Source organism: Saccopteryx bilineata, chromosome 8 (assembly GCF_036850765.1).
Source record: "Saccopteryx bilineata isolate mSacBil1 chromosome 8, mSacBil1_pri_phased_curated, whole genome shotgun sequence".
Classification (NCBI taxonomy): Eukaryota; Metazoa; Chordata; class Mammalia; order Chiroptera; family Emballonuridae; genus Saccopteryx; species Saccopteryx bilineata.
In genome coordinates this window covers 59,886,539-59,899,772 of record NC_089497.1, presented here as the reverse complement: position 1 = coordinate 59,899,772, position 13,234 = coordinate 59,886,539, and positions in this window count along the sequence as shown.

Below are 13,234 nucleotides of genomic sequence, written 5' to 3'. Positions count from 1 at the left end.
GGATAGTCCCAAAGGTTTCTTCCAGCCCAGATAGCCGATGAGTTTTTCCCACTGATTAAACTTGACATCTAAAAATGTTCCCCTGTTACCAAGGGAAAAGCCTTCTGGTCCAGCTCAGACAGGCAAGACATTTTCTGTGTTACACACTCTTGAGTGGAAAGCATTCTGATATTTGCCTCCAAACCAGGCACAAGGTTTTTCTCTCTTGACTCCTAAATGATAGCTGATGTTTACTGAGTGCTGAGTATGAGTTAGACCAGGGGTCCCCAAACTACGGCCCGCGGGCCACATGCGGCCCCCTGAGGCCATTTATCCGGCCCCCACCGCACTTCTGGAAGGGGCACCTCTTTCATTGGTGGTCAGTGAGAGGAGCATAGTTCCCATTGAAATATTGGTCAGTTTGTTGATTTAAATTTACTTGTTCTTTATTTTAAATATTGTATTTGTTCCCGTTTTGTTTTTTTACTTTAAAATAAGATATATGCAGTGTGCATAGGAATTTGTTCATAGTTTTTTATAGTCCGGCCCTCCAACGGTCTGAGGGACAGTGAACTGGCCCCCTGTGTAAAAAGTTTGGGGACCCCTGAGTTAGACTCTTAAAAGCACTTAATCTATGTGAATGCTGTTAATTTCCAGAACCCTGAGACACAGGTACTGTTATTTTCCCCATTTTATGGATGAAAACAATGGAGTCTGAGTTGTCCAAGTTGTCAGAGTTTGCTCAGCTTATATGTGACGAAGCTGTGATTTCTACCATGGAAATCTGCTTCCTGGTCTGTTCACTTAACCACCTCGCTATCCTGTAAACTGTTTCACCACTATAAATGGCCTGCATTGCTCAGTAGGAAGAATGAGGGAGAAGTTATCATTGGCAAAGGGTGTCAGGGATGCTGGAGAGGTGGTGAGTTCGGAAGGCAGGCATTTGGGAGGTATAGCTAAGCGAGTTTCTGCTTCCCCAGGAATGTTTGCAAATAGAAGCAGCTTTGCTGACTCCGTGGTACACCTCACCACACCCAAGTCCTTGGGGGCCAGGCAGCCCCTGACTGCCAGGGAACCCACTCAGATCCAGCAGCTCCTCCCTGCCAAGGGTGAAGGGCATGAACCTGGGTTGATCTACACCGGAACAGGGAAGGGGAAGGGCACAAATCCAGAGTCAGCTTTTCAAGAGACTGTTGATTGGCTGCCTGAGAGAGGACAGTGTGAGTTGACTTCTAAGTTGACTTTGGTATAGGGCCAGGCAAAAAAAGAGATTGGCTTCTTATTAGCTAAGAACCCTGCCACCAGGCCATAATTATCTACCATGTGGGTATATAAGAGAATTCAGATTTGGGGCAATTTTGAGTATTCAGTATGGTTGCTTAGCTTTGCTACTTTTGCATTTTTATAATTTAAACAAGTTTTCCTTCATTGCTATCCCTTTAACTTACTATGTTCTGGGTTCTCTGGATATAATATCTGGAGATAAGGCACTTTTAAAATGTCCTTGAATATCAGACTCTAGAAATGAACTGATACCTGCTGTAAAGCCTACATACCTGTATATCCTGCACCAGGTTCCCTCTCATTCACAGCCAGGTCCCGGAAGACAGCTCATCCCCCTGTGTCCTCGCTCACTCCCAGCTGGCGTTTCCTTTTGCCAGCTGGGCCCCCGCCCCACATCCTCACTGGCACCACCCCTGCCGCTCAGCCAGCTGCCCCTCACTGCGGCCGCCAGTGACCCCCTGCCCTATGCTGCTAATTCACCCAATACCTTTCTACTTATTTTGTTTGATTCCTTAATGCCATTTAACACCCCCCCCCCATTCCTTTTTCTTCTGTACTTTTGTGACACCATTTTCTCCTGGTTTTCCTTCTAATAACAAAAAGGCCACCGATCTGCAGTGTTGGTGAGACCTCCCTAAGGGCCGGCCTTCCTGGGAGCCCTCCTGCCGCTCTCCTTGACCCTGCCCCCCCCACCCCCACCCCCCGGCCCAGCCCGCTCCTGGCCAGGTCTGCTCATGGCTCCCAGCTCTCTAGCTCCATCCTCTTCCTTTCCCCATGCCCCAAATCTCCAGCTACCTACATGTCCCTCGGACCCTTTACACTCAGCCTGTCAAAATGCCGCCAACCCTTTCTCCATTAAACCTGGTCTCTCCTCCGGATGTCACTAGTTTGGAGGCAGGGACTATGATAGCAGCAAAGACAGACATGTAGGAATTTCCCAATCACCAGTTTCTACGGAAACCTACATGTCTCACCGGCGTTACCACATACCTTCATCCTCCACTCTGCTGTGTACCCTCCACACTCTTGGCAGAATGAAGTATGGGAAATGCCAGTGTGATTCCTTGATCAAAACTATCTCCAGATAGCTTTCAAAATCTCAAAATTTTTAGCACATAGCTCTTCATGACATGGACTGTCCATTTCTCTCACAGCAGTTCCATCCATCCCTTGATCAACCCCACACCCATGTACAGAGCCATAGACCCTCTTCGATGGGATGGATGATAAAATTCATGAATGTGATTTTTTTTGATACATGTGTTAGAAGATCTCTATAACCAAGGAAACCCATATTTTCCGAATGGCTAATGGATGGTGGGACCAGATCAGGCATAGGGAGAGACCCTTCCCAAGGGGAAGGTAGACCAATGTCTTTTACACCACTGAGTATGAGAATTCATTAATAAGGTCTCACGTTCCAACTGCAGCTAACCTTTGTCAGGTGTTGATGTAGCATCAAAGAAGATTCACTGTTACTACCTGAAAACATTGTTAAATTCTCTTATTTTCTAATTATATTACAATGTGAGGCCAGGTTTTCTTCGTATACTTCAACCAAAACAACTTACTACAATCAATTGAATGCTAAAGCAGATATAAGAATCCAGTTGTCTTCTATCAATCCAGACAGTAAAGAGAATTGTGAAAAAATAAATGTAAAAGCTACTCTTGGGTCCTGGCCAGTTTAGTTGGCTCAGCTCAGTGGATAGAGCATCAGCCCAGCATATGGACATTGGGGTTCCATACCCAGTCAGAGCACACAAGAGAAGCAACCATCTGCTTCTCTTCCTCCTGGCCAGTTGAGGTGGCTCAGTTTAGTGGATAGAGCATCAGCCCAGCATATGGACATCCGGGTTCGATTCCCGGTCAGAGCACACAAGAGAAGCAACTATCTGCTTCTCTTCCTCTCCCTCTCCCCCTTCTCTCCCTCTTCCCCTCCCACAGCCAGTGGCTTGGCTGGTCCAAGCATTGGCCTGGGCACTGAGGTAGTTTGGTTGGTCCCAACATCAGCCTTAGGCACTGAAGATAGCTTGGTTGTTTTGAGCATCAGCCCCAGATGGGGTTGCCAGTGGATCCCAGTCAGGTGTATGTGAGAGTCTGTCTCACTATCTCCCCTCCTCTCAAATAATAAACAAATAAATAAAACTACTCTTGTTGCTATGTTTTTTATGTATCAGTGTTTAGTTTTTAAAAAAAAATAATTTGTTTACTTGAAGTTGTTTTATTTTTAAATTAATGAATATTTTAAATATTTCTTAGCTTTAATTTCTAACATAGCAATATCAAATATTAAATATCAATAGAATAACCCATATAACAAAAACTCTTTGGGATACTCAATAATTGTTAAGAGATTAAAACTTTGAAAATTACTGCCTTGTACTATGTGGCTTAGACCCTAAAATATATGAAGCAATGCATTCCTTATGAGAATTACCTCTTAGTTTTATAGCCTGAATTCAAGATATATTTTAAATCAAAAGCAAGTGTTAGAAGACAGTCTTGCAAATGTCAGTGATCGTTGGTGCAAGCTGTATGTTAGACCAGATGTTAATATTCACAAGAACTGCTCTTTTAGAGGATACCAAGGTATCCATGTCGTTACATCCACTGGACAATCCTCAGGCCACATCTCACTTGACCCATTACTGCATTTTGCCCCTTGACCACTCCTTTGAAATACTTGCAACTCTTGGCTTCCACTACAGCACACACTTCTGATTTTCTCCTACCCTTCTAGCTGTTTTATGTCTCCTTTGCTGGTTCTTCCTCCTTTACCCAACCATTAACTGTTGAAATTCCACAGAGCTCTATGCTGACGCTCTTCTAAACTATATTCTCTCCTTAGATTTCATCCACTCCCATAGTTTCAACGGTGATTTAATTGCCAGTGACTCTCAATGCCTCGTCAACATTATCCCCTGCATTTCTCAAAGGTCCCTCCCAGCTAAACTCATTATCATCTTCCTCAACTTGCACTCACTCCATTCTGCCCTATTTTGCTAAATAATAAAACCACTCACCTGATTATTGCTCAAGCCAAAAACTAAGAGTCATCCTTACCGCTTCCCCTTCCCTCTATTGTCCACATCAACTCATCCACCAAGGTCTATCAATTAGACCAGGAGCATCTGTCAAATCCATTCATGCCTCTCCATCCCCGTGGTCGCTGTCCTGGCCCTAGCCGTGATCTAACTCAGCACCTCCTTGTTTCCCTCTGGCTTACCTCCATACTGCCAGATGATGTCTTGAAACCATACATGTGATTGTTATTCTCCTGCTTAAAACCCGTCCATTGACTGGCCCTGTCCTTACGATAAAGTTCAACATCACCAACAAGGCTTCGGAGGGTCCTGTGAGATCGGCCCCTGCCTTCTTCAGCCTCCTTTCTCCTGTGTCCTGTCACATGAACTTACAGGTGTTTAAATACACACTATTCTACCCCAGGCATTTGCACATCCAGGGCTACCCTTCATCCCCCATTTGCCTGACTAACTACCACTTAACCTCAGGGCTCAGCTTATCACCTGCTTTATGAGCTCTTCTCTGACCTAGGCCCCACTCAGACTAATGTAGCTGTTTACCTGCCCCCCCCCGGGGGGGGGACTTTAAATTTTGCCTTCCTGGTACATGTCACATTTCTAGTTACTTATTCAGTGTCCATCTTCCCCATTTAGACTGTAGATTCTGAGCAAGGTGAGACACCATCTGATTTTCCCACAGCACAGTGTCTCCCAAAGTGGATTTTTATCTATTATGAATGAATGAGTCTATCTGAATGTTGGAGCTGTGAAGCATTTTAGGCACTCAAACCCTGTGAGAAAATAGGACAGAAATAAATCCCTGAAGGAGAACACAGCACAGGTAGCTAGTTGCAGCAATAACCTTATAACCAAAGACTGAGTTCTGATTTCTAGCATGATTTTTACTCCTGAGATGGTTATGTTGGTGGAGACCTCGGGCCCTGCAAACAGACAGAACTAGGTTTAAACCCTGGCACTGCTACTCTTTAACTGTGTGATGGCAGACAAATTCTCCTCTAAGCCTTGGTTTCCTCATCTCATTAAAAAACTCTGTGTGTGTGTGTGTGTGTGTGTGTGTGTGTGTGTGTGTGTGTGTGTGTAGTATACTTCATAGAGTTTTTAAGGTTAAAAATAGAGAATACATTTAGAACACATACAAAGAGTCTAGCACATGGTGAGTGCTATTATTATCATGCCACGTTGCTTTAGATTAAGGTCCAATCAAATCCATAGTTATTTCCAAACCAAGAACCAGAATGGCATGAAGAAACTGATGGAGTCCTGTCCTCCTGCAGCGTTTGCTCACTCACACTGACACCAGACATTGTTCCCCAGACCTGCTCCTTCCACATTCTCTGCAGGACTCAGGGTTACTCTGGCCAGTAAGCCCATCTCCCAGGTCTGGCTCCTGTAAGGCCATGGACAGGCCCAGCCAAGCAGTGCCCTGATGACTCACAGCCTAGCCCAGGCGACCTGGAAGCTCCAGCTGAGGGCTGGGTTCCCCCCCTCCTCAGCCCGGTGAGCTCCCTTCCCTTCCGTTTCAGGCAGGCCCCTGAGGGGGTCACCTCTCCGCTGGGCTGCACTTGAGGATTCCGAGAAAATGTGGGTGGCTTTAGGGTGCTTCATTTCTCTTGAGAGTTTGCAGAGGATTTAGTTGTAAACAATTTTAAAGCATAGCTTAAAGAAACTGCTACATTAGGAATGATATTTTTAATGCAGCGAATAGTCTTTTCATTCGCTTGAGGACTCACCATGGACAGAGAGCCTGGGCCCCGCTATCAGGGAGAACCGGGACTCCTGGAGCGAGTGGCTTGCTCTGACCTTCCCCTGACCACGTTCTTCCCTTCGGCTGCTAGGAAGCCCAAAGCTAAATTCTCAGCTTTTCTTTACTCTCCTACGGAATCTTACTTTTTTCTGCATCTTAAAGTTTCCGCTGACTTGATTTTACTCCCCCCTCCACCATTTATTTTTGATTACTTCATCTGAATCATTGTGAGCATGTCCGAAAGCTGCTTCCAATTCTTTTGCCAGTGAAGTAAAGTGTGAACATAGATGTACGTACAACTACCAGTGATGCAATAAGTTTGTTCTCCAGGTGCTGAAGCCAACCCTTTCTAAGTAGCGAGTCGCCCGTCTGTAACTTTGTCCTCGTTGCCTCCACTGCATCTATGAAGTAGGGGGGGGTGAGCCATGGGAGCAGCAGAGCGATGCTGCGTGAGAGTGGGCTCTCCACGCGGCTGGGGGGGCCAGCCTGAGCGCAGCGGCTGTGGGCAAGCCAGTGGGTCCGAGGGGGTGGCGAGAGGGGGTGGCCAGCCCCCCAGGCCCTCAGAAGATTCTGCTTCTGTAATGAAAGCGCCCTTCTCTCCAGGGGATTATAAGAATATTCATGACCCTTGAGATCAGCAGGTGAGGCTCAGCCCTCCCTACTCATCCTTTGGGCAAATAGTCCAGAAAGCAGAGGCTGCCCGGATGAGAAAGGAACAGTGGGAGCCCGGAGCTTTTCCTGCTTCCATGAGCCCCCACCCCCTTTATTTTCAGAGGAGGGCAGGGTGGGGGGCACTTGTCCCGAGGTGAAGCAAGGACTGTGTCTTTCATTTCTAAAGAGCAGGCTGCAGAGGCCGAGGCAGAAGTCCCATGACATGACTTGAGACACAAAATGGTATCTTAGCATCGAAGACCCCCTTTGACAACAAGAAGAAAAGCCCTTTTCTTCCCAGCCCGGATTAGGCAAGCAGGGAATTCTCCGGAACATGTGTGCATTGTTTCGGAGAGGGCAGCCAGGCCAGCCTGGGGCTCGCCTCCCAAAGTCATCCCAAAGGAGCTTGTCCCTGTGTAATTAAAAGGGAAGGGGAACAGCAGGGAGTCTTGTTTCGCTGCTGCCCACCAAAGTGGGGACCCCGGGGGGATGGTGCTGTCCAGGAAATTGGCTAAACTAATGGTTGTTGGAAGCTTCACCGAATGTGTGGGCCCTGGAGGCAGAGAGAAGGCAGGGTACCGAGTCTCAGAGCTCTTCTAACGAAAGAGGAAGAAGAGAAACATTCTCAGGAAACAGAGATGTTCAAGCTCCTTACCACCCGGCTGGACAGCAAGGCGTTCCTGAGGACAGCGCACCTGCAGCGGTGGGGTCAGCCCCTGCGGAGCGCCCAACCCCAAGGCCATTTGTCCAGCTGAGGCCAGGCGGGCCCTGTGTCTCTCCAGCAAGGCTAGGAGCCAGGAGGTCACAGGTCATGGCTGGGCGCTGAGGCCCGGAGCTCACAAAGGGGGAGCAGGGACTTCCCCTGGCAACACTGAGTTTCTGGAAAATAGTTTCTTGTATTTGTCAGTGGGAAAGTGCCTCACTGAGAAATGGCCAGAATTAAACCCCTGAACGGAGGCGAAAGCACAGCATTTAGCATTCATAGGGTTTAACCCAGTTATGAAAACGAAAACTTCATGAAGAAAGGTTTTACAATTGCCACTTCCTGGAAACTTTAGTTCAAGAATGTTAACTTCATGCCTCATTTTTCCCAGTTGCCTTTTCTGCGAATCCTGCAGGCTGGAGTTACAGGGGATTTCGGCCAATGGGAATCCGCAGTCTGGAAGGTTCTGACTCCTCCCCTGAAGCCTGACCCCAGGGTATGTGGGGAGAAAATATAACAACAACCACGCAGGTTGATTTCCCAAGACCCCCCATCTTTCTCTGAAGGCCAGCTACTCCCGGAAGGCTACAGCCGAGGGGCAGGCAGGCCCGGGCACTCCGCACTTTCTGGTGAGTGATAAATCCAAGTCAATATTGCAGAGTAGACGGGGCTCCTCCGGCTCTGCAAATATTGGACCAAAGACTTCAGCGTAGAGACACTGTTGACAATTACGAGATGGTGGCATTGTTGTCTTTGTCACCATGAAGTGCAGCTCACTGGAGCCTGGCCTAACACCCTATGTACACAGAGAAAACAGTGTGCTTGGAGGCCCGTGTATTTGCTCTGCCAATATTCGAGGGCTGCCAGCCCTCCACCCCGCCCTCGCGGGGGCAGCTGGGAATATCAGACACACACCGCCCCACCCTTCGTGCCCGGGAGGTGCTGGTGGGGTGTCCGTGGTGGGTAGGGGTGGGGGTTGTCGAACACACAGAGTGCTTTCTTTCTACTCTCTCTGTGGTACACTTTTTTTTAACTGTATTTTTATGGAAATGTAACTTACACTTATGACCTGTAACAACTTGATGGATTTTTCACAAACTGTCACGGCCTGGTATTAAGCAGGTCAAGAATCTGAACATTTCCAACATCCCACAAGCCTTCCTGTGCTCCCTGCCTCTCAGTGACCACCTCCTGCAAAGGTGACCAGTATCTGGACTGCTAACATAGATTAGTTTCACCTGCCTTAAGCCTCCTGCTCAAATGATAACTTTCCCTTATCACTTGAAGCCAGTGTGCTGCGTGTTTGTCCAGCAAGGCATGGGGACAGTGCCGCTGACAGACTTAGTCAGCTCTGTGTTGGCTTGGTCAAACCCTTTCCCTGCTCTGGCTTCGGGTTGACACTGAAAGACAGACTTGGTCTCGTGTCTCTTGGGGCCCTTCCAGTGCCAACAAGCAGTCCCTGCTCCACTACACTGTTCTGAGCACCAGGGGGCAGATGAGGTGATCACAGGAGAGTCTATGAGCCCGTGTTAAGGCACAAGCTATGGTATATGTTTTATGAAGGTGGCTGCTGCCCCGCCCACCATGCCTCACTGTACCTCCTCCTCCCAAACCACCATCCAGAAACATCAAAAGAGAGGTCAGTTCAGAATTCCCTCCACACCACCAGGATACACCTAATTTGTTCCAGTCCTGAAACTGGTCCAGTCCATCTGAAAACCATTCCAGGCAGACTGAGAAAGGGAGGCTGGAAACTTCCCTCTAAATACTTGCAGGGCATTTATCCCACTGCTTTTTGCATTCCTAAAGCCTTTTCCGGTTTGTGTGCTTGTCTGGAGGGAGGGCCCAAGGGAGTGTCAGATGGCTGACAGAAAGCATGCCAGAGCTGGGAGTTCAACTTTCTCAACTGCAGGTGGGGAAACTGAGGCCCAAAGAAGAAGGGAGTTGCTTGAGGCTATGTAAAGTGTGTCTAGGAGTAGGCTCCCTCCAGTTTGCACACCCACTCCTGGAAGGCTTTTAAATGACATATTTCCCTGGCCGGTTGGCACAGTAGTAAAGCAATGGCCTGGAGTTTGGATGTCTCAGATTTGATTCCCAGTCAGGGCACACTGGAGAAGCTGCCATCTGCTTCTCTACCCATTCCTCTCCCCTTCTCTCTCTCTGTCTCTCTATTCTCCACCTGCAGCCATGGTTCGATTGGTTCGAGTATGTCAGCCTGGGCATGGAGGATGGCTCTGTAGAGCCTCTGCCTCAGGTGCTAAAAATAGTTCAGTTGTGAGCATGGCCCCAACTGGGCAGACCATCGGCCCTAGATGGGGGTTGCTGGGTGGATCTGTATATCTCTCCTCCTCTCACTTGGAAAAAGAACAAAAAAAAATAACTTTATTGCTAATGTCAAAGGACAAAAATTATTAGCACTACCTCCCATCCCCAGAAAGGAAACGCATACATACAACCCACAACAGCAAAAGTAATTGTTTCCATCCATGAGAATTTTCCACTTCACATCTTCTCCCCTGCATTTCACATCAACTTCTACACCTGCCCCCCACCCAAGCTTTTACAGAATCTGCTCACACCACGGCCACACCAACCTAGTGCTCTACTACCGTGATCCTCATTTTACAAGGTCTGCATTTTGAAGTGTATTGCCCAATATTATATCCTTGGCCAAGGAGCTGGCTAGGAGATCCCACGTTCTGGAGAGACTTCACCTACTGCCTGCTGCTCAGCCGGGTCAGGGTGGGTGCCTCTGGATTCCTTGCGCGCCCGGATCCAGAGCATGGATTCTGCAAGCCCCACTCTGTGCTGGATCCACAACTGCCAGAATGTCAGTTAAGACAGATGGCAGCCTAGAGGCAGAGGGCTTGGCCGAGAATCCCCACCCTGCAGCCTCTGGGCCTCCACGTGGGAACCCAGAGGCCCTGCAACCCCCAAAATCTTGGAGATTTTATAACTTTCCTTGTTCAGAGGCCTCGTTTCCGCCCCCTTGAAAGACACAGCAACACCCACACCTTGTCTTCAGCCCGGGAGACTGGCGGCGGGGGAAGGGAGCATGCGCGGTCCTCGCAGGAACCCGGGAGCTTGGCAGCAGTTCGCTCTGGGCCTCTGAGCGCATGGGTTTCTTTCAGTTCGCTTCGGTTCTGACTCCTGGCCTGGCTCTGGGTTGGATCCTGTTTGAAGAGAAAGAGGGGAACAGATAAACGTGCGCCCTCAAGAGTCTCACACAGTTTGGTAGAGATGGAACAGGAGGGATAGAGTAATCCAGATCACAGGCAGGAAGTAACTTTAGAAAACCCATGTTTTGAAAGGGGGCCGGACAAAGGAAGCTGATCTAAGTTAGGGGGACCTTGTGGATGCGTGGCGTGTGATGCGCGTTGAAAGACATCCTTCAAAAAGTGTACTGCCATATTTCCCCTTTGAGGTCGTGAGCCCTAATCGTGGTAATAGTTAAGAAAGTGTGCAGTGACAATGTGTCTCATGTGGTACCTGGCACATAACAAGTGCCCACTAATGTCATGCAGGGAGCCCGTGGTGGCAGCTGGCCTGGTGTGAGCAGATCCAACGTGTGTTTTTGTCAAGCAGAAGAAAGAAGAATGGGGGATGGGACTGAAGGGTCAAGTTTGGATTAAATTGTGATGAGCGAAGGGCTTTTAGATTTTTCTCCTGAAGGTTTCTGAGCAAGAAAAAGACATGACATGTCAAAAGATCGTTCTTACTGTAGTATGGAGAGGAAGGTAGATTCAGAGGTGAGGAGCTGGAGTTTCGACTAAAACTGGAGACTGAGCCACCTTTCATGAGTCTTTACCGTAGTCCAGGTGGGAAATGACGGTCTCAGCAGACTGATGGCAATGAGGATGAAGAGGCTGGGACCAACACAGGGGCTCACTCTTTGTCTCTTTCTGGGCATGCTCTCTCTCAGTGTTGGTTGGGTTGGAGGTGGGGTGCTGAATCGGTGTGTTCTTCAGTTGAATGGTTCCCAGGAAGGAAGCCCTGGGGGTGGCCAAGGGCAGCACATGGGCCAGAGCTAAGCAGTGGCCACCCCAGCAGCATCCTGGTACTGGCCGTGGCCTCGCTCCACAGACAGGGGTCTTCTCAGTGGTACCTTGCAGGGTTGACATGGATTCAAGCTCATGAAGCCTGGTTTTATGCTCTTTACTGGGCAGCATGCCTTTCACTGAGCACCCATGACTTGCCAGCATGGGGTATCCTGGCATATGTCTCACAATCACCCTTTACAGTAGATTATATTGTGCCTACTTTTCAGGTAAGAAAACTAAGGCTCAGAGACATCAAGTCAAATACAATGGAAGAGGAGTGCAGGTTTCTTGATTCCCTGCCTGGTGCTCCTTCCAAAGCACCACTCAGCTGGTGTTCAACGAGAGGGAGAAGCAGGATGCTACAAAATCTTATGAAAAGAGTTGTGTATTTAAATAATAGCAACAAATTATTTTTTTAAATAATTACAAATTTTATTATATTTTACAATTTTTATTTTTAAACTAATTTCCAAGTTATAGAAATATTACAAGAAAAGTGACAAGAATTCCCATATATTTTTCACCCAAACTCACCAGTTAAAAGTCTAACATAGCCTGACCTGTGGTGGCGCAGTGGATAAAGCATCAAATGGAATGCTGAGGTCTCCGGTTCAAAATCCTGGGCTTGCCTGGTCAAGGCACATAGAACAAGCAACAAATGAACAACTAAAGTGAAGCAACTATGAGTTGATAGTTCTTGCACCCTCTCCCACACTCATTAATCAATAAGTAAAATCTTTAAAAAAATAAGTATAACATATTCGTTTTCTATATTACCTTTGAATTCGGGAGTTTAAACTGTTTCCATTTAATGTAATTATTGATATGCTGGGCTTAAATCTATCATGCTACTATTTTATTTTATTTTATTTTATTTTTTATTTATTTCTTTCTTTCTTTTTTTTTTTTTTTTTTCTGAAGCTGGAAACAAGGAGGCAGTCAGACAGACTCCCGCATGCGCCCAACCGGGATCCACCCGGCACACCCACCAGGGGGCGATGCTCTGCCCATCCGGGGCGTCGCTCTGTTGTGACCAGAGCCACTCTAGCGCCTGAGGCAGAGGCCATGGAGCTGTCCTCAGTGCCCGGGCCAACTTTGCTTCAATAGAGCCTTGGCTGCTGGAGGGGAAGAGAGAAACAGAGAGGAAGGAGAGGGGGAGGGGTGGAGAAGCAGATGGGCGCCTCTCCTGTGTGCCCTGGCCGGGAATCAAACCCGGGACTTCCGCACGCCAGGCTGACGCTCTACCACTGAGCCAACCGGCCAGGGCCCATGCTACTATTTTTAATTGATCATCTTGGTATTTTCTACTTGTTTGGCTGACTTTTCATTTCCTCTTTCCTCTTTTTCCTTTTTCTTTTGAATTAATTGAATATACATGATGATCTCATGTTCTCTTCTTTATTGGCATATTAGCTAAGACCGTTTAGTTTTGAGTTTTAGCGTTAGCCTTTGGTTCATGCCGTTCATCTTTAATTTAATCATATTAACCTCCACATACGATGTAAGAACCTTACAAAAGTGCAACTCTGTTTCGTGTGCTCTCAACCCTTATGCTATTGCTAGCTTACATTTTATTTCAACATATGTTGTAAATTCCCCAATATATTGTTAGTATTTTTGCTTAAAACAGGCGAAATTATCTTTTAAAAAAATGATCTTGGAGAGACATTTAAATAATAAGAAAAGTTATATGTTTCTCCCCGTTTGGTTACCATTCCTGATGCTCTCCATCCCCTTGGGTCCAGGTTTCCAATGGGTATCATTTGTAATGGAGTTCTCTTAGTAT